The 27878-nt window shown below is 39.9% G+C and overlaps 1 protein-coding gene across 2 annotated transcripts in view; it reads left to right on the top strand.

Moving 5' to 3' along the window:
• Positions 1-163: 163 nt before the first annotated feature.
• Positions 164-27878, top strand: part of pkig (protein kinase (cAMP-dependent, catalytic) inhibitor gamma) — a 43146-nt gene continuing 15431 nt past the window's right edge. Inside the window, exon 1 of one of the 2 annotated variants that reach the window (XM_077218846.1) lies at positions 164-409. The gene's annotated coding sequence lies outside the window, so the exon portion shown is untranslated. Of the gene's footprint in view, positions 410-23464; positions 23703-27878 lie in introns of those variants that run through there. The other variant, XM_077218844.1, reaches the window with a different exon arrangement.

Consider the following 27878-nt stretch of genomic DNA (forward strand, 5'->3'; position numbering starts at 1 on the left):
AGTCACCTGCTCCAAGCTTGGAAACTTGCTCCTTTTCATTAATCTCTCCAAACATTTTCAAAATGCAAATTATTGAAAGTCACGGTTTAGCGCACAATTTGACCATGCAAGCAGCTCCGCGTGAAGTCGTGAACAAGAGAAGTGCTCTTATTGGTAAGAGAGCAGACGGAGTGTGATTGGCTGTGGGATGCACTCCATTTTGGAAACAGCTGTTTAAAGCCCTATCCCTCTTGCTCCTCATTGTGTTCAATAGACTTTCGGAGGAGCGTTGGATTTGACTTGGAATCTCGGAATAGATCAGTAGAAATCCATTGAATCTGTGTGGAATGAGGGAAGAGCGTTTGGAAATGAAGGGGAATCCCAGAGTGAATGTCGTAGTAACAAGTGGAAGAAAGTGAAGCGGATCAAGGTTAGTGATTGTTACAGTAATGATGGGTGATTGCAGCCGACATAGTTTCGATAGTGAAACAACAGGCGTTGCAAATGTAACAAAACACACTGACGCATTACTTTTCTTGATGGATTATGCTAAACGTATGCTTAAATTGCAGTTTTGCTGTCACTTGTGACGCCTATTTGTATGGAGGAGTCGTAATGTAAGGACTTATTTAGCTTAAATCTAACATTCATAAGTCTACAAAATATTTAAAAGAAAATGAAGAGCTGCTCCGTCCAAATGTATTAGTTGACATTGTTGCGTTTCTCAAGAGTTCTTGCTTTTATAGGCAAGAAAACAATATTTGCCAATATATTCAGTGACCTTAAGGGACAGTTCACCCTAAAATTTAAATTTGCCTACCATTATGCTCTAATTCTCTATGACTTTCTTGTACAACGAAAGGAGACGTTTGGCAGTTTTTATAGGATTGGCATAATGAAAGGCAGTCGGATGACAGAATTGATATTTTTAACAATCTTAATGCAAAACCAGTTGGATTTTTTATTTTTTTTAGCAAAACCCTTTATGTAGGCTACTATCATACATAGAAAAGGAAGTATTGTCATGACTCATATAGGAGGACCTTGTCAGAGACCGCTCTCACATGCATATTAAAGGTTAGTTCAGGGGTGTCCAATCCTGCTCCTGGGGGGCCACCACTGTCATGCAAAGTTTAGCTCTAACCCCAATTAAACACACCTGAACCAGCTAATTAAGGTCTCACTAGACCAACTAGAAACTTCCAACCAGGTGTGTTGAGGCAAGTTGGATCTAAACTCTGCAGGAATTGTTCTACTCTTGTTTCAACTCAATAAGACTTTCGTTCATCTTCGGAACAAAAATGAAGCTATTTTTATTATTCTCTCATTATTTTATCTGTACATTGAAAGTCCAACCAACGAAGTTTTCATGTGCATCAAACAAGTGTGTTTGAGCTTCCTTTTACCATATTTGATGTATATTTATGTGCATTGATAACTGTTTACATGAGAATAATAGCCTTTATATAAAGCATTCATGCCTTTTCAGAAGGATTAAACTGCTTGATTCATATGGATTTCTTTTACAGTGTCTATAAAAATCATGCTTGTGTGCAAAATTAGGGAATATTAAAAATATCTTTTTTGTTTTGAAGATTAACAAAAGTCTTATGAATGGTTTGAAACTGAAAATGCAAATTTTTGGGTGAGTTATCCCTTTAAGAGCACTTTGCATGTGTTCAGCAGTAATGTAGTAACAACAAAGAGATCAGCCATGCCATTTCAGTGGTTCAATCACATATGGACATTTTTATTATGATGGAGTGCTCTGGCTGCACACTCTGAAGATGAGCCAAAGACATTATACAAATCGAATGTAATCCCTTTTAGTGTATGTGTACATGTGGATGACCTGTTTACTTTGATCTGTTTATTATGCAAGATGGTCAATTTTTAGCTCTTTCACTTGTGAGGAATCAGTAGTTTAGATCACTACATTCATGAGATCCTTTGCCAGAACAGGAGGAGGGTCCCTTGAACTCAAAGACATCTTGATTCGCTGAGGCATTTTGATGAGTCGCACATCAACAATGAATGAACAATCTGAAGTGGAACAATCAGTTCATTGTCATCAGCCTTTTAATTTTTCATAGTCATGTGAGCTGTGTAAATGTATCCGGACTATTAGTCTGAAACTAATCCTGTAGAGTGAATGTTAATATTTGATGCTGCAATGGACTTTATGCTGTATTGAACAGATTGATTGGTGCTGTAATGAACTTTATGATATGTAACTTCAACTGTCAGTTTGTACTATACAACCAAGAAGTCGTTGGTGTCTTTTGCTCTCATGAGCTTGGTTGTCCTACTTTCTATCTATGGCCTAACAACTTCACTATAGCAACTGCTTTTTTGGACACCTGAGTCAAAAGATGTTATTCGAGCAAGTCATCATCCACTTGGCTTCTTCAGCTAGAGTAGGCTGATGAAATGGCAGGTAGTGGTGCTCAAAGATGTGTTGTGACTATTATCATTTATCATTATGATGTACCAGAAGCATTATCCTCTGCTGGCAGCGCTCGGTTTGGTAAGTGCTCTCTGGCTCTTTGCTTTAAGTGAAAAGTTCATTTGCGTGACACGTCCAGGTCAGGCTATGGCAAGAGTTTCGCATCAGTACTTGAGCCATTACCATGCCATGGTATCTGTTGATGGCTTCTGTGGTTGTTTTTGTTTCAATTTGTTTTCCTCTCTATTTTTATAAATGTTGTTCTAGTTGGCCTAGTGAATAGGCTAGTTAACTGTCTCGCATTTTGTTGATGCATGAATTTAAATATATAAACTACTCCGCTCAAAGCAGAGGCTGTTTGTGGGGTCTCCTACTGAGTAGCTTTGAATAGAAACCGATGTAAACTTTTAAGCTTGACAAAATCATTTTTGTTACCCTGAAATAATTAAGTGTGCACAAGTGCTTTGATTGAATTGTAGTACTACAATGTCTTGAGGGCCTCCTCAACAAGGCTGTTGATATTATAACATTATTGCTGGGAAGCAATTCTCCACTCAAATATAGACTGTTGGGAGAGCTGTTTCCGATTATTATTTTTATTGCACATGAAACTTATAGAATCAAAAAAAATGAATTTATACAACTTGATGGATGTATTTCAACATTGACACAGCTGTCGCTGAATAAATCGGGGTTTACGCTTTCTCATTTGAAACTTTCTTTTTTTCACTGTCCATCCACAGTTCTCTTCATACATTTTCCACATTAAATAATTGTCAGTCCATATTAGTGTTATTTGAGTATTTATATACTAAAGGTTTTATTAAGGCTTTTATTTTAATATTTTCAGGTTTTATTTTTGTTTTAATTTTTAGTCAATTTATGTGCTTTTTGTCCTCTCTTCTTATTTTAGGGCTGTCAAGATTCATAGATGAAATTTGAGTACTCGATTAAAAAAAATTCTTGATTGCAATTTACCCGTGTCGATTAACTGGCAAAATACCGGAAGTGGCGCATTCCTAGGACATTAATCCATTACGTGCATTATTAGACAATTTTATAAGGCTGCACAATATATTTAAACATATTTAAAAATCATAATATAACAATGATATTGGGAGATCACAAAGTCTGCGATTCCATTAAATAAGTAAATGTACTGCCGTTTTCATAGTGAAGTGCAATGCTTTAATTATTTACATGCGTTGCGTCAGGCTTGTTCACAGAGCAGCTTCGTTCACAGTAAATGCTGCTCCACACAAACTCAGTGTCTGCAAGTGCTGTTTGTTTGGGTTTCCAATAACATGCATTTGGGAACGCAGTCTGATGTGCTGTGTTTAATGGCCAAGTGTTGCACTGTTATCATTTAGGCTACATGCGTAAAGTGCATCTCAGCAGCTCGGTTAACAAACTCTGCATCTCTGCATATGCTGTGAGTTTGGGTTGCTTATAACGTTCATCTGGAAACGCAACGTGTGCCATTTCACCAGATTTGTAATGTAAACCACAGATAAATACATCAATATGTATGTGAATTGTTGTTCATTGCGATTTTTTAAAATGAAATTAAACCCTCGCTGTATCATTTTTATCGTAAAAAAGTGGCCAAATATTAAAGATTAAGTGGACCTTTGAATAAAATGTTGTCTTGCCACTATTAAACAAGGATTTGATCTGCTATAACAGATCAGTGTAACAACAACAATCACCAGGCCTTTGGCACCCTCTGTAGGCATTTGCTAAATACATAATGTACATAAGTTTATTTGTTTATTTGGTATATTATATTATGTATTTTGTATATTATATTATGTATTTTAAGTGTTGGTCAATAAAACCCATATTATTTACAATTTATTATTATTGTATGTATTTTAAGTAATTTTAAAGGTTATTGTTCACTTTTGTTTTATTACAGAAAAATCCAATTACCCGATTAATCGTCAAAATAATCGACCGCTTGATTACCAAAATAATCGTTAGTGACGGACCTCATTTTTAAAATTATTTTTTTTAAATATTACTAAATAGGTTTAATTTATTTTATTTCAGTTTGAGTTTATTTACCATAATTTGAATGCTTTATTTTAGTTATTTGCCAAGTAACATTTTTAATCTTTTATCTGATATTTCAGCTTCACTGTTTTTAATAGATTTAGTATTAGATCACAATAATAACCATGGTCTATATTCTAGGTAATATTTTATCGTGAAAAAACCCCCCACAGTTTTTCACAGATGCCTCACAGCTGTTCCCTGAATACATGTAATCAGCATAATCTGAATAAATTAAATTACATGCGTATTCTTTTCTCACTGTTTTATTGTATATGCTGCTTGCTCTGGTCTTTTACTGTGCAGATTAGTACAAATAAATTGAAATTTTTGAATTAATGCAATTCTTATTCATGCCCTTGACAGTAGCACACAAGCACATTGAATTGAAAAATGTAGGTCAAGAGACCCTTATAAAGCTATTGCCCATCTGTTTATATATATATATATATTTTTTTGTATAAAATAATCTGTCATCTCAAATATCTTCTTCAGTGTGTTTTATAACAATCATAATGCTTTTATTTGGGCATGCACATTCTGTGCACAGCCTGTAAATGATTATGATTAATAATAATTAGGGTTGTCAAGCGTACCATACTTAAAAAAAAAAAAAAGGGAAAAAAGTTGACCGTACCTACATTTGTAGTTCCGGTAGTACAGAGTTCTGGGTATATTCGGTACGCTGCTTTGTTTGTGTTTGTTTGAGCGCTCTCTGAGCGTCAAAGGTTTCTATTTACACTGTTTTTTTTTAAGAAACGTCAGGCATTGTAGCCAATCATATCTGTGTTGAGTGCCTAAATGCAGAATTCAATGAGTTTGTGCTTTAGAGATTGACAGCCTTAGTGATTATAAAGGGAGGTAAGACTGGAAAACTGGAAGGACTTTAAGAGTTCGGGGCCTTTTCTGTATCTGAGATCGGCCCATGAGGCTGAGAGTTGCGGGACTCTCAGCCTCACGCATTTCTTGTCGGTTAAACTTTTTCCTCTTTGTTCTAGAGCATTTGATGTTTTTCATTGATTATCCTTGAATTGGTTATTGAATTGTAATGATACATTTACCTGACATATTAAATTGTGATATTTGATTATTCTAATTTACTTTTACTATTCTTTTAAATCGAGATGGACCGATTACAATTTTCTAGGCCGATTTTTAATGAGTTTGGCCTGCCGATAACGATTTAAATTTTTTCTAACCACTTTACATTAAATTTTTTCTAACCACTTTACAGCAAACACAAATATTTATTTTCTATCTCTTCTTTAATAGAACATTTTACATATAACATTTTTTGAACAAATTAAATAAAATAGAACTATATAAATTATTACTCCTGGTTTGGGAATGTAAGGAACTCAGCTTTCTGGAAATATTAATAATCAATAATTTGACTTGAATTGCAAACAAAACAGAACCAAATACATATTATGTACAAGTTTTATTAACTAAACATAGATATTTATATGAATATAAATAAACTAAACAACATACACGCATGAATACATAAATAGGTTAGTGATAGGATGAAATTGGAAACCGGAAGAGGGTCTATGAGAAGAACCATCAGAATTTCATTTTCACATTTCATTGAATTGAATATTTGCATTTGTAATGGGAACAATTCTTGAAGTTGTTGAAAATTGAAGTCGTTGATGGTTCCGGCAGTGTCAAGTGGAAGTTGGTTGAGCGTTCTCTTTCTCCAGGAACGCATGACTGGTTTGGTGAAGGCCTGGGACTCTGTTGAGGCCACGCCGAGCACCCAGGAGAAGTGAGGAAGTCGGAAGGATGGGTGATTGGAGTCGTTGTTGGTTGGAGTCTTTGTTCCAAAACTCTTGAGATTGTCCTTGGTTCTTTGTGAGAGAGTCATCTCTCTCCTGCCTGTGCCCATATCTGGTTGGATTGAGGCTTGCTGGGCCCTGGGGCCCCCGTGGAGGGGGAGGGAGTTTCCCAGAATCACCAGAACAGTGTTGCGGCTGGATGAAAGAACTAAGAGAGGGAGGTCACATGTGGACTGTCTCTAATAAGGCCTGGAAAAGATCCTCCCCTAAGGGTTGAACTCGACCAATCAGAAAGGTGACATGTCTGAGAGGGAAAGTGGCTCTTAGTTGATTTACGGATCTTTGTCCCTAGCATGATTATACCTTCATTAATGTTCAGATAGCTATAACACATCCACACTGCATTCTAGAAGAAGGTGATGTACATCAAAGTGTGAGTCATTAAATTAGCATTAATTAGGTAGGAGGCATGATACAGGTGAGGTTACATTGATCGTTAGTTGGTTGTATACCAGGATACATACCATAATATATACCTAATAGTACACGAGACAGTAAACCATTTACACTGTTTCTTTCACAGTTTTATGCATGTTCATTTATAGATCAGTTAGTCTATGATTAATGCAGCAAAGTCTGTTTTAAAGAGGTTTCTGTTTCATAGTCTCTCTCTTGAGTATGTGGCCACATTCCTCGGAGGTCGTAAAATCTCCTTATCATGCCCTGTAACATGACACTGTTTCTGCCCTTGTGTTTGTTCATTTGGGCTGTGTGAGGAGTTTCATAAACCTTTGTATTAGGGATGGGCATGATTAATCGACGATCGATTATTGATCATTAAGAATTTCGTCGATCACGTTAATTTGTTATCGATTATCATTAAACTTATGCTGCTGCGTTGCGTAGTGTGAGTGGAAAGTGAACGTGCTCCCCGGGCTGGTCAAGTTAGCGCGGAGGTACCTGTGCATCCCGGCAACGTCAGTCCCCTCAGAGCGGGTGTTTTCAGCGGCTGGACTGAAGCCTTGTTTACACTCGACGCGTCCGCACGAGCGCGAAGGTGAGCGCGGCAAAAATGACGTCATTGCGGTATTCGGTGTTTCACAGGCGAGCGCGTCGAGTATAAACGCCTCGTCTGTTTGGGGAGGTGCGTGCGCAATCTGTGGAGACTCGCGCTGCAGAGCCAGGCGAAAGTGTAAACGAGGCTTGACGGTCAGGTTGCGGTCGCGTCTGACCTCAGATCATGTCATCAACATGCTTATCTTTCTCAACAAAAATCAGTAGACTGGTGTAGAAATGTATGTGAGTTACTAGTTATTTTTTATGAGGCTTTGTTAAGTAGCCTAGCCTAATTGATTGTTACAGTAGGTAGGCTAATCTCTCTCACCCTCTTTCTCGACTCCGTTCTTGGATAGTTTTGAGTTACATTTTGACAAAACCTGTCAGATCTAAGTATTATTAGGTTTTTGGTTAAGTTATTGTTTAACATGATTTTTTTTATTATTTATTATTTTGGAAAAAACGAGGGTCTCTGTTTAAGAACGCAAACTCGCAGCTGCAGGTTCCGTTGCTTTCGAGCACCGCAGCGCATATATCTTCAAGTTTAGCCTAACCGAACGTCCAGTTTTACTGCCACAAGTTGATCATCTTGTAATAAAGATCTAATCGAGGAAAAACGCGCTGTATTTTTGTATTTTCATTGCATTTTTAATTTATAAAAAGTATATAATATAAAAATAAATAATGAATTTGAATATAAAAATATTAATGATTAATCGATAGTCGATCGTTAATTCTCCCGACGATCGACTAAGAAAATTTAATCGAATGCCCATCCCTACTTTGTATATAATGAATAATTAGTATGTGTCTGATTGGTCCATACCCTACAGATCCCCCCTTTCGATCATTGTTGTCCCCCCTCAAGGACAACCACGAGCGAAGTTGGAAGTGCAGAGAGATCAGACACACACTTGTCATAGAAGGCTGGAAGGCCATGGTGGCCTCTGGTTGCTCGTGTCTTCTGGAGCGGTGGTCGTTCCACGGCTGGTGATGTGGACAGTAGCCAAGTCCAGGTCTCTGCAGCAGGTGTTGAGGCAGCAGGTGTTGGGGCATTCTGAAGTTCATTAGTTTTGGGGCAGGTGTTTCCTTGTGGTTGCAGGAAGTGGTTAGGCCTCTATGTAGCATAGAGAGGTTTTCAAGCTGACCTGGTGCTGGTGGCCGGAGGTCAGAAGGTGGTTGTTAGCCTCTCAGTCACGAGAGGTCTGAAGGATTGAAGTGTTGTTCTGTCCTTATGGTGGTGCCGACGCAAGCTTGCCTAAGCTGGGGTGGGCAAGGAGTCGGAAGCTTGTACCTTTCAGGACTCCTCGGGTGAGTCCAGTGCAGGGAGCTATTTTGCGTGTGTCAGCGGCTCCAGTAACTCTGAGGCAGGTGCGTCCAGCTGTCCTTGCGGAGCCTCAGATTGACACCTGTGTGAAGGGTATGGAAGAGGATGCTGTCGTTGACAGCCGTTGGTCTTCCTGTAGTGTTTGCAGGTTGAGGGTGCTGTCCCCCACGGCTTCTCCAAGGGGCTTGGCTGGTACCTGGGTTGTTGCCATGGTGACAGTTCTGTGCTGGTCCTGGGCATGCTCAGTCCAGCTGCATTGAATTTGGTTCGAACCTCAGTGTCTAGCTGGTCTGTAAGGCTTTGGGCACAGGTCCGCTCCTTGTGGGACGCTGTGATCTATTATGTGAGGTTGTTTACCTTCTGTTTTATACCCATAAGGTGGGGTAAGGAGATGAGAATCTTGATCACCCCGGTGTGGCTGTAACTCTGGCTTGGGTCATGGGTCGTTTGTCCTCTTCTCTCATGGTGCAGTTCCGTTGGCTCCGGTGCCATCGGATGTCAGCAGCCATGGGTGGAACAGTGTTCCTCGCGATGGCTTGTCAGTCTTTTCGGTCTCCTAACCGGTTAAGGTCAGGTTAAGCAGAGGATCTGCAACATTTTGGCACACCTGTGGTGAGAGACTAATGCATGACCCTAGAAAGTTCAGAGCCACGGTTTAATGGGTTCGCTAGATATGTAGCATAAAGCTAGGTATTTCATGTGTAGCTAGCTAGTGAAGTGTGTATTGTATCCTTATCATCTTAGCTGTGGATGTTAGGAGGCTAAGACTTGTGTGGTTCCGAGAGTATTTCCTGGAAAGGGCATAGCCGAGATGAAATAAATGACTTAAGATGGTTCTTATGACTAAAATATTTCTCTGGACTTAACTGGTGGTTCACTACGGCTTGACGAAGTGAAGAATAGGAGGAAAAAGGACAGCTTTCCTATTCAAATTATGCTTATTATCAATCCTCAGGACTATAGTTATGCCCTAGTAATCGTTGAAATTACTTGTGTTGCAGGGTCATAAAAATTAGTGCACTCGTTGAAAATAAACAAAATCACAAATAAAGGTGTCTCTGGTTCCTTTCTGGGCCCTATGGGAAATGGAACCACATTTGAACAAGAGAGGAAATGGAAATAAATCATATACATGACAGAATAGACAAGTGAATAGCTGACTGCTATTATTATCGAAGTAAAATAAAAATCAAAAGGACTTAAGTAAGTGATCAAAACAGCGGGAATGATCTGAAATTGAGAGTAATCAATAGCACTAGTGACTAACCTTTAGATTTGCCTGGACCAACACTCCATAGTGGGTCACAGCTGTTGCGTGTTTAAGACCACACCGTGTGTGTCCCTCCAAAGGTTTAGTCAACATGCTGATGAAAATTCTCATAACTATAAGAATTCTTCTCTAGCTACACAGCTTACATGTAATTAAACTTGGGTTTAATTGACAGGGGATCTGCAAATTTAGCCTACAGCGCTCAGCAAGGACTATGCCTAAACTAGTGAAGGTGAAATTCAGCTGAGAAGAATTGAAAGTAAGGGAAGAGAAAAATTAGAAACCCTAAATGGGGTTAAAGAAAGTATTTTAGAATACTTTGCGCTGTATACATAAAAGCTGTAATTAAGGCTTCAAGTAAATGATGCTAACCGCTAACTGTAGAAGTTATGTAGCTTAGCCTAAGCTGGATGGATGCTAGGTTAGCTTAGCTTAGCCTAAGCTGGATGGACGCTAGGTTAAGTTAGCTTAGCCATCTAGGCTGGTTTGTTTACAAAATGACGTCACGAGTTAGCACTTCCTGTGACAAGTCGTTGTCAGGGGAACCAGTGCATGTCAGAACAATTCAACAGTCCATGAAGAATGTCCGCACATTTTAAATGAGTCATGCATGTTTAAACGGGTTAAAAGGGGGGCGCCTATACTTTAAGTCTTTCAAGAACTTGATGTTACATTCAGTAAAATGCAAATGTGGTTTGGCATTTGCAAATTTTACTCATGGACCTCTTCTCTTTACTTTACGCAACTTATTCTATTTGTTTACAGAGTAAGGAAATAGATTTGCTGTAAGTCAAAGCTTGTCTAAGCCTATATAGTTACGTCCATCTCGTGCATAAATACTGACTTTTCAGCGAGTGAACAGTTGATCGCTAGGTAGCTCTTTGCTTGTAGATGCAGCCAAAATTTAGGTGAATTACATCAATCTAACAATAATTTGTAAGGTCTTTACTTTGTAGAAAGGGGAGCATCACCCAAGTCTACATGTATATAACACTGTACTGAGATTCCTTCGTCAGAAACAGATTAAGCAATACTGCAATTTGGATTCCTTCAACCAAAGCAGACTAATAAATACCGGTACAGTTTGCATGCCGCTGAGATGAGATTCCTTTGTCAAACAGACTTACGCTTTAATGCTGAAATTACCGATACCAGTTAAGACCCCTTTTTTTTTTATTATTATTATTTTAAGTAGAGATGTCAATTCCAGCTATCGTTTTATCTGCATTTAGACAAGCCAGCAGCTAGTGATCAAAATGTGTATCGCATATCATGTCCCATTTGGATCGGAATGATCAAATAAGCACTTTTAGGATAACAGCAGTTACGAAGGGGCTCTAGGTCATGCTAGTTTTCCCAGCTTAGGTGGTTTGCTTACTATCTGGCATTAGGGTGACGAATGCCCTATTTGGAGTTTGTATTTCCTGTAACAAGTCATTGTCATGGAAACTAATGTGCAGCAGTGTATATTTCAACCAGCGGGTGGCACAATGTCTGTATGTTTCAAAAAGCAGTGCATAGTCTGTTGGCACGTGAGGCTTACACCTGCATTCAAGATTTTCTTTAAATCAGTAAAATTCAAATTTTACTAATGCAAACTCTTGCTTCCTTTTGAGCACACATTTTCATCTACTTTAAAAGTTTTATGTCCTATGCTGACTAGGAACTTTGTAGCAGAGTCGTGCATTGTGGTCATGCCGTGTGTCTTCTGGGTTTTGAAGTTCAGAGTCAAAAGGTTCTTGAAGCTGGTGTCTTCCTCCATCACAGGTTTGTTGCACGCTCCGAGGTAGCTCGCTTGATGTCTGTGGTAGTAGCACAGGGACTTTCAGGGTTACCCTGGTTGGTGTCTGGGACCGCGCCCAGTCTACATTCAGACTCTTAAGTCTGAGAATCCTGTTGTGATGGCTTGTTCCAGCTGCTGGTAGCTAGATTGGATGTTTTCTGGCTGCCGAGCCAGAAAGTGTCGCAACTCTGGGCTGGATGTGATCCAGATCAGATAGAGTCTAGCAAGCTCTGGTGTAAATGCAGGGATATGTCTGGCCATTCGGTTGAGGTCTTTGAGTGTCACTACACGCGTCGTTTCAAGATTCTTCTGAATCAATCCTTTTCCTTCCACGGCTGCAGAAGCTTTAAGGAAATTGTCTGATGACATGTTAAGCAGAGGGGTTTGTCCCCCCCCCCCCCCCCCCCCACGCTGCCTACGCTGCTGATGCGAAGTTCAGCAGGGTACATATTTCTCGTGGGGTCCATTTGCAGTTGGTTGGACTGTTTCAGTTCTATTTGGACCACATCGAGCTGGTCTATAATGTTGCAGCATCGCTGAGTCAGTGTTGGGACTTCAGCTCTGGCTGCAAGCCGATGGCCAAGGAGAAGATAATGCTGGTCAGCTCTTGGTGGCTCAGGCTGGGTGTCAGACGTCTGCTTTCGTTGTTGCCTAACTGTTCCTTCCTCTGCCGTGGCAGGTCGTTGCCTGCTTCAGGCTGAAGGATGTCCATGACACTGCTCTGCCGGGTCTTCAGGTGGTCCTGGTGGCAGGGCCGGGTGTCTGAGGCCTACTGGCACACTTGTGGGAACATGAAAGAGAAATGGCACAGGCAAATGCAAGTTTCTACAGAGGTGGTGAGCTATCTGTGTGGGAGAATGGCTATGTGGAGCAGCTAAAATTTAGTGTTGGTGAGCACACACAACAACAAAAAAAAGTTTTGAGTATCTTAGTTGACGTGCTTTAAGAAGCATCGACTGATGACTGGGCTCTTACATGTCATAACCTATTACTCAAAAATGCTGATGGTTCTTCTCACATGTTGTGCTACGAGAGTAACAGATAGAGCAAAACCAACATAAAATAATAGCATGAAACCAGAAAAGAAGAGGAAGAAAGGAGCGTTTTACCTATTTAGGTTTAGCTAGGAGACATAGGTAAACAGGAGTCACTTATGGGTTATGCTGCTGTTAGACTAAGCTACCAGGGACACATCAGACATCTCAAGGTCCAAAAGAAGAAGATGAAACAATGGGAAGTGTTTCCAGTTCTGTCTGGGGCCTACTGTGCGTTTGTGTTTAGCCGTACTTCATGTATTTAGCTTGGTGCTAAGGAGTGAGGATGGGTAAAACACAGACAGGAAGTAGGATATTAATGACCTGTGTAACTCACTATGGAAACAACAGTCGCTAGATATTGTAATCCTATGGAGAGAGAGAAGATGAGGATAGTGACTAGTGATCTAAAATAAGGTAAAGGTAAAGTTAGAACGTCCTTATAGCTCTAAGAAAACTAAAAGGAAAGGGAAGCGCATCAAGTAATTTAATTAAATTTCAAATTTAGTTAAGCCTTTTTTTTTTCTTTAGCTGAATATAAGAATTCAGGCTGAAACCAAAGTAAATAACTAAATTGAAATAAAATCAAAAAAAATTATGTAAACATTGTGTGTTCTCATAGCTCTGGTAACTAGGGGGGAACTTGAATAAGCAAATTGATTTAATTAAATTCCCAATTTAATTAAATTCAACTTAACTGAATAGGACGATTCAGGCTCAACAGGTGTAAATACACAAAATAAAATAGGGGTAGATTTAAGTAAAAATAAAAGAAACACAAATAAAAACCCAAAGTATCTGGGTTTCAATCTGAAAGTGAAACCAAGAGGAAGGGGTCGAGAGAGAGAAAGAGAGAGAGAAGAGGGTGGTTTAACCCTCTTATGAGACGTGCTTCGTGAAGCTCTGACACCAGGGTGAATCATTCGTCTCAAATCATTCGGAGTGTGTAATGTGTATCACTGCTAAGGTCACGTGATTTTATTAAACTGGGCTTCGTTACGCGTCATAGATGTTTCGAAATTGTTTTAAATTTCAACGGTTCTTGAACTAGTGTGTATCTGGTCTCTGTGATCTCGTATCACTTTATAGATTCGTACACATTTAATGACGCATTTGATAAAGGGTCTGATTGACTTTCAAGTCAAGCTTTCATAAAACGAGCCCTACAGTTTACTAAGATATTGTGCCTTGAAAGACACTTCATATTAAACGATATTAGGTAGCTCGCGGATTGCCATTACCTGATTACACCTTTTGATAAAACCTTTGCGATTGGTTTGTAAAAGGTGTTCCGTTGATTTGAGTTTCCGCTACACTTCCACTGTTTTGACCAGCAGGGGTCGCCAGCGAGGGCGCTTCAAACAAAGAATCATTTGTGACGCAGTTGACTCCTTTGATTCAAAGCCTCGAAGAGCTTTGACTCTCATTACTCGTGTTCAAATTATTCAGTTCAAATCAGGCAAAATCTATAGTCTTTGGTTTAAGGTTACACTTTACGCTCTAACGTGTCTAAGTTTTTAGGCGGTGCTAAAACTATCACTCGAGGTAGAGGGTTTTACTTGTAAGTTAGGATTGAGGGAGCTATTGGCTACAACCGTCGCTTGTTTACACGAGGGTCTGTGAGATTGGTGCTGTTGTCAGAAAAACTAGATAGGAACGCCTGCTCGCGTTGCCTACCAACAACACAGATCGTTCGGAGCAGCGGATGAGCTGTGCTGACAGTTTGCACTGAGTCTCTCGCTTAGACACGACGTTGCGTGTGAGTGAATCTTTTTAACAAATCAAAACAGCACCGTTCTTTCACAGACAATGGCACATTTAATTGTTAGCCATTGTTCTAATACGAATTCGACGCGATTGTTTCATATGAGTGCTTCAGCGGTTTAATATGAATACAATGACGTAACGCATAATAAGGCCTTAATCGGTGATTGAGGAACATCGCTCAGATCACATTCAAAAATGCTGAAAATGGAGATTTCTTCGTCCATATCAGGTTAATTTGTTCCAGTACCATTTATGCGCGCGGCTAATCTGAGATTTCTTCCTCAGAGAAGGCTTATGCTCGATTTATATCTGAAATTAGGCTTTCTTCGCTAATATCAGGAGTTTCTTATCGTACGATTTAAATATGCATGCATTATAGCATTTGTGAACTTTCTGCCATTCGTAGGAAGGCATATTCAAGCTATAGTTTTGCTGATTTACCCAGAAACTTGTAGGCCTACGTGCATGTATGAGATGTTAATAAAAACTTATGGGACAACATATGATTGATTACTGTCTGCTTGCATACAATGTTTAATACGATGCCTGCATTCTCCACCATATATGTAAGGAACTCAGCTTTCTGGAAATATTAATAATCAATAATATCTTGTTGTTATTAATTATAAATATTTGGGTCAGTTAATTGGATTAACTTGATGTGGCTGAATTAATATTACAATCAATTAATCAGTTCTTCCAACGAACTCTTTTGATTATTAATTTATTCTAAGAAAAGGGTATCTTCCATGGCCACCGAAGAATAATTATTTCTTCGCCTGTACAGTACTTTGAGCCAGTAGCAAAAACCGTGATCGTAAAGTGACTTGTATTGCAAACAGAACCAAATACATATTATGTACAAGTTTTATTAACTAAATATAGATATTTATATGAATATAAATAAACTAAACAACATACACACATGAATACATAAATAGGTTAGTGATAGGATGAAATTGGAAACCGGAAGAGGGTCTATGAGAAGAACCATCAGAATTTCATTTTCACATTTCATTGAATTGAAGGCCACGTCTGCCACGGCCTCATCTGTTGAGGCCACGCCGAGCACCCAGGAGAAGTGAGGAAGTCGGAAGGATGGGTGATTGGAGTCGTTGTTGGTTGGAGTCTTTGTTCCAAAACTCTTGAGATTGCCCTTGGTTCTTTGTGAGAGAGTCATCTCTCTCCTGCCTGTGCCCATATCTGGTTGGATTGAGGCCTGCTGGCCCTGGGGCCCCCGTGGAGGGGGAGGGGGTTCCCCAGAATCACCAGAACAGTGTTGCGGCTGAATGAAAGAACTAAGAGAGGGAGGTCACATGTGGACTGTCTCTAATAAGGCCTGGAAAAGATCCTCCCCTAAGGGTTGAACTCGACCAATCAGAAAGGTGACGTGTCTGAGAGGGAAAGTGGCTCTTAGTTGATTTACGGATCTTTGTCCCTAGCATGATTATACCTTCATTAATGTTGAGATAGCTATAACACATCCACACTGCATTCTAGAAGAAGGTGATGTACATCAAAGTGTGAGTCATTAAATGAGCATTAATTAGGTAGGAGGCATGATACAGGTGAGGTTACATTGATCGTTAGTTGGTTGTATACCAGGATACATACCATAATATATACCTAATAGTACACGAGACAGTAAACCATTTACATTGTTTCTTTCACAGTTTTATGCATGTTCATTTATAGATCAGTTAGTCTATGATTAATGCAGCAAAGTCTGTTTTAAAGAGGTTTCTGTTTCATAGTCTCTCTCTTGAGTATGTGGCCACATTCTTCGGAGGTCGTAAAATCTCCTTATCATGCCCTGTAACATGACACTGTTTCTGCCCTTGTGTTTGTTCATTTGGGCTGTGTGAGGAGTTTCATAAACCTTTGTATATAAAGAATAATTAGTATGTGTCTGATTGGTCCATACCCTACAGGAAATTCACACTATCTAAGTGCAGTGTTATTGTAAGGAAGAACCATTTTCATTTCCACATATTCAACTAAAAAAATAAAAGTGATATTTACTTATTTAGGAAACTAAACTTCTGTATGAAAACAGGTAATGGCATAATGGCAAAATAATATATAAATAGCAAATAAAAATAAAATATAGCCTTGCAGTATAAAGATGTTTCTCAAAACACACACACACACACAGGCCTATTGCAATCACTTGTACATCAATGGCAAGTTTTATTTCGCAAACAGTTGTTCTCTCGTCTGCCACATGTCCAGCCAGGCTAAACAATCACTTTAATTGAGCGCGAGTAGCGCAGCAAAAATAGACACTGCGCCGAAACCCCACTTCACTGCTGCTCACGCGACGCTCCTGCTCTCGGTGTGAATGCACTCATTGATTAACATGCACGCCGGGAAACCCCCGTAACGGCCGTAATTCACAAGGTTTCCCACATGTGCGTTGCGTGTGCACGTGTGATACTGATGTTATTGCGCAATGTTAATCATGTGGTGCCCGAGTGCATTTGACCGGCAAAAAAATCGGAATGTCAGCAGGACTCTCAAGTTTTGAACTGAGTTCAGAGTGAGATTTTGCCGGTGGCCGCGACGGCGGCAGGGGTTTGGTGGGGACGGGTTTCTGATCTGATAGATGACATATATTCTTACAAATAAAATAATATTTATTTAATTCAGCATTTCTGTGTTTGTGTGTGTGTGTGTATGTGGTTTATTGTAGGTGTTAGCAGATTTTGAGGCCTTCAGCACAGGGGTTGGTGGCTCTCATTTGAAGCACTGTGGTTCCAGGCCAGCCATTTTTACTGTCATGATGGCTGACAGGGTTCCATCTAGTGCCAAGCTGTTCCTGGTTTTGGTTTTGTTTAATCCTACCATGGAGAAAACCCTCTCAGCATCTGCATTTGAATGAGGGAGCACTAACACCAATGCAGCTATTATAGAAAGCCTCCCAAACTGGCTCAAACCGGTCACCTCTGAATTAAGGAACCAAGAGCCTCTATTACTCAAATGCTTTGCTTTTATGATTTCAGTTGTGGGAATGTCATGTGGTGCCAAATATTTCTTACTTTGCACTTGATTGAGGACATACTCCCCCAAAACTCCTCAATGTTAAAGGTGGTGGGATCTTGGGGCATGGGAATATCCATGAGTTGATACTCCAAGAACTCCTCACTCACCTTGTCCTGTTCCTCAGGCCCAATGAAAGGAATTAGTTCCTGAAATCTAAAAAGAGCACCATGTGAGAACTGATTAAGGATTTGTTTTGTGACCATGGTCCAAATTAAACTTAAAGTATTAAATATGTTGAAATCTTGGAAATTGTGAAACCCTTTGCCTGTCTACAAAGTATAGGGCATCTTCCACCCCACACTCCATCCTCTGCTGCACGGCAACGAATTGAGCGTGCTTCAGCAGGGCCTCCTTCAGGGCGAGTTTGTTGATTCCATACTCCACAGCCCTGACCAGAAACGCCAGTGCTGCCTGCTGGAATAGCTGCACCTCCTGAGGTGTGATGTCTCCAGCCTCAAGTAGCCTGTTGAGGGTAGCTCTGGTGGTGAAGCCAAAATTTAGTTTTTCTCCTGACAGACAGAGAACAGAAAGAGATAAAGCAAATTAAGTCCAGATAGTTTAAACAGTATCTCAGAATAAAAATCACTTTTTATTCGCCAAATGCATCAGGTAGACACACAGGAATTTTACCTGACAATCAGCACTTTAACTCAAAACTAGAAAAAAATAGCAAGATATGCACAATAAGTGCAAGTGGTTGAAGTTATTCCTCTATGTAAGCATGCTTTTTTACCCATAGACAACACATACTGTACATTGTATGCCTACACACATGTTATGCCTTTTCCATAACATCAGCGATATCGCCCAATAACAATCTTCCCAAAACGTGTATATACAGGTCTATCTCCTTATGTGAGACTTGGAAGTTTTACCTGGCAGTTGGTTTAGTGGGTCCTTGTAGAGGATGTCATGGACTTGTCGGCCCTGTAGTGCTAACGGCTTCATGAACCTCAAACCAAATTTGCAGATGACAAAGTTCATCATGAAATTGTTAGTTCATAAAAGATTTCCATGTATTACTTGAAAAAGGACATATCAGCCTAGGACAAATAAGCAGCAGGATGGCCAACCCTTTTTACCTCTCCATGGAGCTGGAAGATGGAAGACCTTTCTCTCTGGAGGAGGTTCAGTGTGGAGATCATTGGCAGCATAGCTTGAAAGAAGAGGAGGTAGACTTCAGTCAGGGGCTTGGAAAAAGCATCCACCAGCCTTCTAAACCTTGGTTGTTTCTCATCTGTAAATAAAAACAGATTGTGCTTAAAAATATACATTTAGTTTGGTGTAATGCACCTGTACTACTGTCAATGAAATAAGCAACATACTTAAAGATTTAAAATAGTTGGTAAGTGGCCCATACTGCCGCAGAATTTCGGGTAATACACCTCTCCAGGCTTAACCATCGCACTGAAATGTGCAGCAGCATTTCCATGTACTCACTGTCATGGAAGTCACAAAATTCTGAAAAATATATAACATCAATATAAAACAAATTAAAAATGTCTGCATTTTGTTGTATAAAAGTAGAGCTGGTTGAGTCACAAACCTACCAGGTAACCTTTACAATTGGTGCTTCCCTTAAACCAATACCCAGCATCCACTACCAGATCCTCAGGATCAAATCCGGATACCTACAATACATGAATTCAAATATTTATTAAAACACTATCAGCAAACTGTTTTACTTTGCATTGGACTTAACAGTTTGGTAATTTAAAGTGTACATGTTTGAACTTACTTCCAAAAACTTCTGCCCTGCATGTTTGGCAGTGTTGTGGATAATATGACAGGGACATCCATGTATGTAAATGCTGCCATTTTCCCTCAGCATTCTGGCTGCAATTGAATTGTTGGCACCTGTATTTACAGGAGCATTGTCAATAGGGAGACCTACACAGTTTCTCCAAGGGATGTTACTTTCCAGCAGGGTGTCATTGATTTTTTTATTATAAATCAATTCAGCAGTTCCAGAGCTCCGCCCACTTGTGGTGCACATATCAAAGAATCTGTTCACAACTTTGTTGCTGTCAAATATACGTACTGTGAGGGGATTCATCTTCTCTAGACCTGTAACAATAAAGTGGATAATTAAACCATGTTGTTCAAAAATTGTATGAGTGAGCATGTAGAAATGGATAAAAAATACAAATAACTGGTTGTTGTTAAACTCATACCAGTATCATTTGAGCCATCTGTGACAATTGTGAAGGGATTCTCTCTCATCTTCATCACCAGTTCCTTCTTGAAATGAGGTGCCACTGCTTCATTTATGATGCACGTTGTTTTGGTGCTTGCTTGCGCTCTCAAAGCTCTGAGCCGTGGGGGAGTCTCTAAAACATTCTTTGTACAAGGGGCTGAAATGGTCAGCAACGGCAAATGGAACATTGTGCTGCACCATTGCAACGGCAACCTTCACCTCAGCCCTCCTGGTCTGCAACAGAAACAATTAATTAAATAACTCATAAAGCATTAAATAAGTGTTCAGTGTAATATAACCGACAATTTAAAAGGAAAATGCAATTCATCAAACATTGCCAACAGCCTTTTGGTTTTCCTTTGCTATGTACCTTGGCCTCTTGTACACTCATGCCTCCAACAGAAGTTTCTGGCTTGTAGAACTGTGCAACACTGCTGGCTGATTTTAGGGCCTGTTCTTTTGCTCGATGTCCCTTGCCTTCCACATGCCTGCTTATGTCCCTCACACCTTGATGGACACAGAAGTGCCCTTGACTGCAGACTGAGCACCAGTAAAAAGAGCTGGTGGTTCGCATTGTGATGAATGGCCATCGGGTTGACCACTCCTTCTTAAAGGAACACCAATAGGTGGCTGCTCCACTCAAGCCTCTCTTTTTCCCTGTTTCCAGTGGGTTCTTCACTGTTTCCGCTAGGGTGTCCTCAACAATCTCTTCCATTGACCCATCCTCTACTGGTACCCTAGCTGTCTCCTCCACTGCCTTTTCCACAGTGTCCTCCACTGCCTTCACTACTGTCTTCTCCTCTGACCAAGCCACCTTTTTAGGGAGCTGATCTTTTAGAGCAAAGCATGAAAGAATGCTCCTTTGCCTCTTCCCTGACATATTTGAAATTGACAAATCTGCAATAATCAATATTTTTATACTTTGTGAATAATGGGTCCAGAATGAATATTAAACAAGTGTCAGAATAGCTGCTGAAACTAGCAGGGATTCAACCGGCTAACGTTAGACAGGCTAGTTCACATGATACTCTGGTCGAACTGTTAGCTAACATACCAGCTGTCTGGACACATATATTCCCAGCAATGATGAGATGACTTACTGTACTCATATGATATGTTCTTCTCCCACGTTGATCAGTCTGTAGAAACTTCAGCGAGATGTAAATGTGACAGCCGCTGTCCTCTTCTGTACTTAGTTCAGCGAGCATCCGAATCTGTGTCGAGCGAGCCTGTGAAAATCTTACCCAGATACAGCAATGCTATTTTCTGATTGGCTGTTCGGTAGCTATATTTTTTTTATTTGATTAGCTGGTGCGTGGCAGGGCATTCAAAGCTCTATGGGCAACTCACTTGATTCCTCTACCGGTTTCACTGTTTAAAAAATAGCGCCGCAACTTGGTGTGCGTTATCGTCGTAATGTCTCTGTGTAAGAAATACAAGGTGTGGCGTGTGAGCGTGTGAACGGGTTGAAAAGCGTGTGTCTCACGCCAAATCCCTAAGACTTGAGAGCCCTGTGTCAGACTGGAAGTCGGAAGGACGAGGTATGACGTAGCGTAGGAACCGTCGTGACGTAGAACGAACGCGCCAGCGCAGCCAGAGAGCAGAGCAAAACAAAACTACGTCATACCTCGTACGCCGACTTCCATCACCCGTGAACGCGCTTCGATCGTTGCCGGAAGTCAGATATTTTCATTTATAAAGTTTTAAATATGTATATTTTTACGACAAAACCGCACGGATTACCCTCAGAAGTCCTTCGTTTATCCCCCTGGAGCCGGATGGATTATTTTTGTGAAGGATGTATGCACATTTTGGGACTTGAAGGAGGTGGACCCGTTGCTTCACATTATATCCACTGAAGGGTCTAAGACATTTTCTAAAATAACTGAAAATGTGTTCGTCTGAAACAAGATTGACATATGCATCTCGAACGGCTTGAGGGTGAGTAATGCATGGGTTAAATATCATTTTTGGCCAAACTATCCCTTTAAAGCCTTTTCCCTTATGGCCGAACTATCCCTTTAAAGCCTTTTCACTTATGGAGTCAGATGAAATAACGAGTAAATACATATGACAAAATGTATTGGATTTAACCAAAAATACTTTGCCTTGAGAAAAGACTTGTAACACGCAGATCCTTCCGTGCTGATCGGATGCCGGACTTTGGGCCAATCGAGCGCGCCTTACAGGAGGCTCTTCTCTTGCTTTCTGTTTATTACTCATTCACAATCTAAATAGAAGTTGCTAAGTACACTGCAAAGTTTCTGGATTAACAACTCCATTTGAATGCATGATTGATTCAGAAACTGCGATTTATTGTCACTGAAAATCAATGGATGACAAAAAAAAGAACTTAAAGGGTTAGTTCACCCAAAAATGAAAATTATGTCATTAATGACTCACCCTCATGTCGTTCCAAGCCCGTAAGACCTCGGTTCATCTTCGGAACACAGTTTAAGATATTTTAGATTCAGTCCGAGAGCTTTTTGTCCCTCCATTGAAATCTATGTATGGTATACTGTCCTTGTCCAGAAAGGCAATAAAGACATCATCAAAGTAGGCCATGTGACCTCAGCGGGTTAGTTAGAATTTTTTGAAGCATCGAAAATACATTTTGTTCCAAAAATAACAAAAACGACGACTTTATTCAGCATTGTATTCTCTTCCGGTTCTGTTGTCAATCCGCGTTCATGAGTCCGCTGACCTAAGACGAGCTGACGTGTTATCTGGTGCGCCCGAGCTTCGTTTACAGTCTGAGGGAGACGCACGCTGTAAACAAAACAATCTTTGCAAACATTTCTAAGGACTTCGACACAGGGGAAGACTTGCATTTTTTTTAACCAGACATATTTATTTGAACCCGAATACACGGACGCACCAGATAACACGTCAGCAGCGTCTTACGTCAGCAGCGTCACTGGCCTCGTGAACGCAGATTGACAACAGAACCGGAAGAGAATACAATGCTGAATGAAGTCATCGTTTTTGTTATTTTTGGAACAAAATGTATTTTCGATGCTTCAAAAAATTCTAACTAACCCCCTGTGGTCACGTGGACTACTTTGATGTCTTTATTTCCTTTCTGGACAAAGAGAGTATACCGTACATACATTTTCAATGGAGGGACAGAAAACTCTCGGACTAAATCTAAAATATCTTAAACTGTGTTCCGAAGATGAACGGAGGTCTTACGGGCTTGGAACGACATGAGGGTGAGTCATTAATGACATGATTTTCATTTTTGGGTGAACCAACCCTTTAATTCAAAAGTTTTTGCTCTGGTACGGAGAACTGTAGAATTTTACTTGAAATTTTGACTACTAAAATCTTGGTACTGTGACACTGATAGTAATAGCCTTATAATAAGACAATTGTATGTATGTATTAAGTATGGAAATTTGCATTTCCCTTGGCACAAAAACTGCCATGGCAGTTCTGATTGGAATATCGGCTTAATCAGGTTATGGTAATCAGGTTAAAGTGTTAACGCGCTTGCATTGAAATATGATCGAATTACGATATTAATTCGAATTTTCATGTGCATGTAAACATGGTCAGTGTGCCTTTAATTCACTTATGTGGGCTATGGCCAAAGCCGTTGGTCAGATTAATTCAAGCTGTCATTCTACATTTGAAAGCATCTCAGGATATGTTTTGCTTGTCTTCCTCTCTTCACAACTCAGAGCAAATCAAATCACTTTACGCCCACATCCTCCCTGATCTGTGGGAGAGAGGCGTGCTGCAGCTGTGTGGGATCCGTCCGCTGCGGAGAGGGAGAGAGAGAGACGGGAAGGAGAAAGACAGAGGCAGACAGAAAGAGAGAGAATGAGAGGAGGCTCCCTCATAAACCCTAGGATCAGAGGACACCGCTTTCTGTTTCTCGTGTGGACTAAAATAAAACTGCCTTTATTCAGGTCCTTGGAGAGATTTGTAGCACCATGTCATTAGTGTTCAGAGTGCGTTTGGTAAGTAATTGAAGCTGTGTGCTGTGACTAAGTTTGGATAATGGTTGTTAGTTTGAAGTATTGGTAATTGGAAGTGAGAAGGGGTTAAAGACAGGGCAGCAAAAGAGGAAACGTACAGTGACAGGTGGTCTTTAAGACTTAACAGCTGTTCAGCTGCGTTTGCTTGTCCAGGACATTTCTTTTTAATTGCTGTCTGGGTTTGGAGGCTGTCAGCACTGGGTGGAAGATATCTCTTACGTGTCATAAAAGTATTCATAGAATAATATGCATTTCTGCTAGAGATGTTTTAACAAAAGGATGTTCAGTATTTATGCATACTTTGTTTATCTGCTACTATTTTTGTTTTGTTTTGTTGGGCCTGCAAATACAGTTTTGCAATTTACTGGTACCTAGTTTAAAGGGTGTTTTCTGGGTCAATTTATGTTGTTCGGGCTGCCAATGAGGACAAAATCTACACAAACCCGAGGTTGACCATTCAGCGAACACCTCTGTCTGTGACATTCAAGAACTGATAAGTTATGCATAGTTATATCATTCAATAACTGTGCCGAGTTCTATAGACGGATATTAAAGGAACAGTTCACCCAAAAATGAAATTCTGTTATAATTTATTTCTCATGTTCCAAAAAGAAGCATTTTTGTCAATACTATTAAAGTCAAATGGATCCAGATCAGAATTTTCATTTTTGGGTCAACGTTCCCTTAAGCTTAATAAATATGTCGGTGTTCTGTTCTTGTCTGTCTGCACTCAAGATGCTCAGTGTTTCTGGTTCTCTGTATCCTCCCCGTTCTCTCTCGCGCGCGGTAAGACCTCGGGTGCAGGAGAAGGACATAAACGACAAGGACAGACGTGTCCCACCTGCTTCCTGTTATAAGGCCATGTGGTGTTTAATGCAAGGGTAGAACTGGATGTGTGTATAGAGGTCCTGTCAAAGAGACAATATCCTGCCCTTCAGAGGGAAATTTCAGCCAAAAATTTACATTGTCATTATTTATTCGCCCTCATGTCATTTCACTCCAGAATGCGTTTTTCCCGATTATATGTATATATTAAGTGTGTTGTAGAATATTTTCTTATAGATGTTTTCACTTCAATAAATGTTCATACTGATAATCTTCACAACCACGTATTAAATTTGACCGTCATGACGTCTAACTCCCGCCATGACTTCAAACTATTTATTTAATTTCAGAGCTACAGTGGAAGTGAAGGTTTTCAGTGACTTATATTTCAGTCTGTTCCTCAAACTAGGCTTCCATTTGGGTTCAGTAGACTTTTTATGGTGCTTTTATAGGTTGTTGTTGTTTGAGTTTGACAAGCCCCTGGCCAGTATATGGAAAACCTATTATATGTGAAAATTCTTTAATTTTGTTTTTATTATTATGATAATTTTATTGTAAAAATAATGTCACATGGGTTTGAAACGACATATGGGTGAGTAAATAAGACAGAACATTATTTTGGAGTGAACAGTTCTTTTCACGTTCCCACAACTTTGTTGTTGTTAAATATGATGGTTTGTTGTTTCTTTACATTTTGTCCCTATGCTGCTCTTCGTAATAGCAGGGTGCAGATGGTGGTGAGCATATTTCAGTGTGTGGCATTTGGTTTGGATAGGTACTATAATTTGTTCGCAAACCATTAATTTTCAAAGCAGCGTGATTATTTTCAGAAGGCGTATGACCTTTTGACTGTTTGTCTCCAATCATAAAATGGTCTGGGACCATTTCACAGTCATTACTCTTGTACAGAATTGTTTTTTTTTTTTTTACTTGACCATAACAGTAGTGCACATGACTAGTGTGCTATAGCCTCCTGAAGACCTATGATAGCACTTTTTGAGACCAAACCGACCGAAACCAAGTCACAACTCTGTTGTAACACTTACAGTAAATCTTATTCTTGCAATCTGAAAATGCGTGTATATTCAAATTTGGTACATCACGATTCGTCAGTAGATGCATGAAAACCAGTGATGTTTTGCATCATTGACTTTATAATTAGAAAATAAATCACTTACATTTCAGTATTTTCATTGCACAAAGCTATTGAAGATTATAGATTAGAATTTATAGATTAGAATTTAGCGCATAATCCAAGCTTATATGATCCCGCCCCCCATTTTTGGAGCCTGACATTCCCTAAAGTTCAATAAAGTAAAGTTCTCCTCCGTTTGTGTTCCATGGAAGAAAGAGATTGAAATGACATGAGTAAATAATGAAATAACTCTTGGGAGAATTTTAAGATTTTAATCCTTCTCCAACATTTCCAGTCAAATAAACTCCCACTTTTAAACGGCACCAACTGTTCATGACTCAGCAAAGATTCCTCCCTTCACTCACTGTTGCCATAGTCCGATGTGTGATTCATGGGGAAATCCTAAACCCTGTTAGCACACTCCCTCTCTCTCTCTCTCTTGCTCCATGCTGTGAATATAATTGGGGAAAAAACAATAAGTGGTAATTATGCCACCAAACAAACAGCGGATTGATTCAGACACATGATACTGTTTGGCTTAGATGGAGATTTGAACTCTCTCTCTTAACAAACCATTTTCTCACTGCTCATTTTCTGGCTGGGTGATTGACTGACGGCTGGCCGCAAACTGCATCATGTGCGTGTGCATATCATCATAACGGTGGAAAACATATGCCATCTTTCATTGACCCATGAGTTTTACTTCCTTTAAAGTGGCCTAAAAGGAAACCATTTAGCAGACAGGAAAATCATTGCTTAATTGAGACATTTTCTTTTCTGCCCTCAGAACTTTTAACTAACTCTTCTGTGCTTTCATTATGGAAAATAACTATCGACTTTTTACTTGCATTGTCAGATGAGTTTGAGTTGTTATTTTATTCCTGCTTGTTATAGACATTAATTGAATATGAAGTAGGTAGGAAGACAAACGCCACAAGCTTTTTATCCTTTATTTTCATGAAGCCTGCGTCAGCAGCCGTGGTTGGTGTGTTTCTTTCAAATAATGAGGCAAATACATCCAGGCGTCCACCTGTGCTAGGCAAATAATGTTGGATGTGGGTGCTTTGGGATTATTAAAGAAGGATTTGTGTCTATGTGTGTCGGCTCTAAAGTTCAGCTGTCTCAAACTGCTGTAACATTTGACTCGGCCTCCCCGCAGTATCCTCATTATGATTTAATATTTGCTCTGATATCAAAAGGGCTGATAGGCCACACAGGGAAATGAAGCCCATCAACTCCTGCATTAGTAAAGAGGTGGTGATTTCACACCTTTATCTCCCCGAGTCTTTTTAAATGCTAACACTTTGTTTCATGAAATAACACAAAATAGTCGCTCTGTTAAAGGGCCCTGTGAGGTAAAAGCCTCCCGACATCAATGCGAGGAAAATGGCTTTAATCTCGATACGGCTATCGCTTCCAAATCTTCAGTTAATTGCTTCTTAGTGGCTTTGAAAATTTCTCGCTTGTAAAGTAGCGGCCCTTCGCTCAGCACCCAGGGAGCTGAAAGGGTCTCGATGACATGAGGAAAAACTTCCTGACCGCAAACTTTCTGCATTAGCTTTGCAATTCTTGTCTTGATCCTCTATAAAATCCTCATGGATGGAGTGGCGGCGGTCCTGGGGCATTAGAGGAAGACGATTGAGAGTGAGTCGCATGTGGGTGACACCACCGTCTCATCCGCAAGTATGACTGTGACTGCAGGCCTGGCAGCCTCTCTTCCTTCTCTCTCTCCACAGTATTCATGCCACCTCCATGGCCAATATGCCCATTACACATTTAAGAGCTGTCTTGATTTACATGCAATCTGTCAGCGTTTGGCATTAAATAGGCACTTATAGGAATTTAGACATCTGATATATGCAAACAGAATTTAAAGAAGACTCATATATCTCTTATATTTGCATTAAATGGGTACTTGCCATGATGTATACATTAAATTTTTTTCCTCTTAACTTTAGATTTTGCTACAGCAAAGAACAGTTTAAAAAAATGTTCTATAGAAACAGTCAGTGTTCTGAGACGCATTAGCTTGGTACAGCTTGTAAAATAAAATAGAATTGTCACGATTCGAGCGTTTAGAAATGTTGTCAGATTTCATTGGTGATTAAATCGAATGTGAATTAAATTTCATTTTTGAAAAGAGATAGGAGCTGCACTTGTATGCTCGAGAGGAGTTTCAAAGATGGCTGCCGAGTGAA

Source organism: Siphateles boraxobius, unplaced genomic scaffold (genome assembly GCF_051911475.1).
Source record: "Siphateles boraxobius isolate OS27281-9 unplaced genomic scaffold, OSU_SipBor_1 77, whole genome shotgun sequence".
NCBI classification, from domain to species: Eukaryota; Metazoa; Chordata; class Actinopteri; order Cypriniformes; family Leuciscidae; genus Siphateles; species Siphateles boraxobius.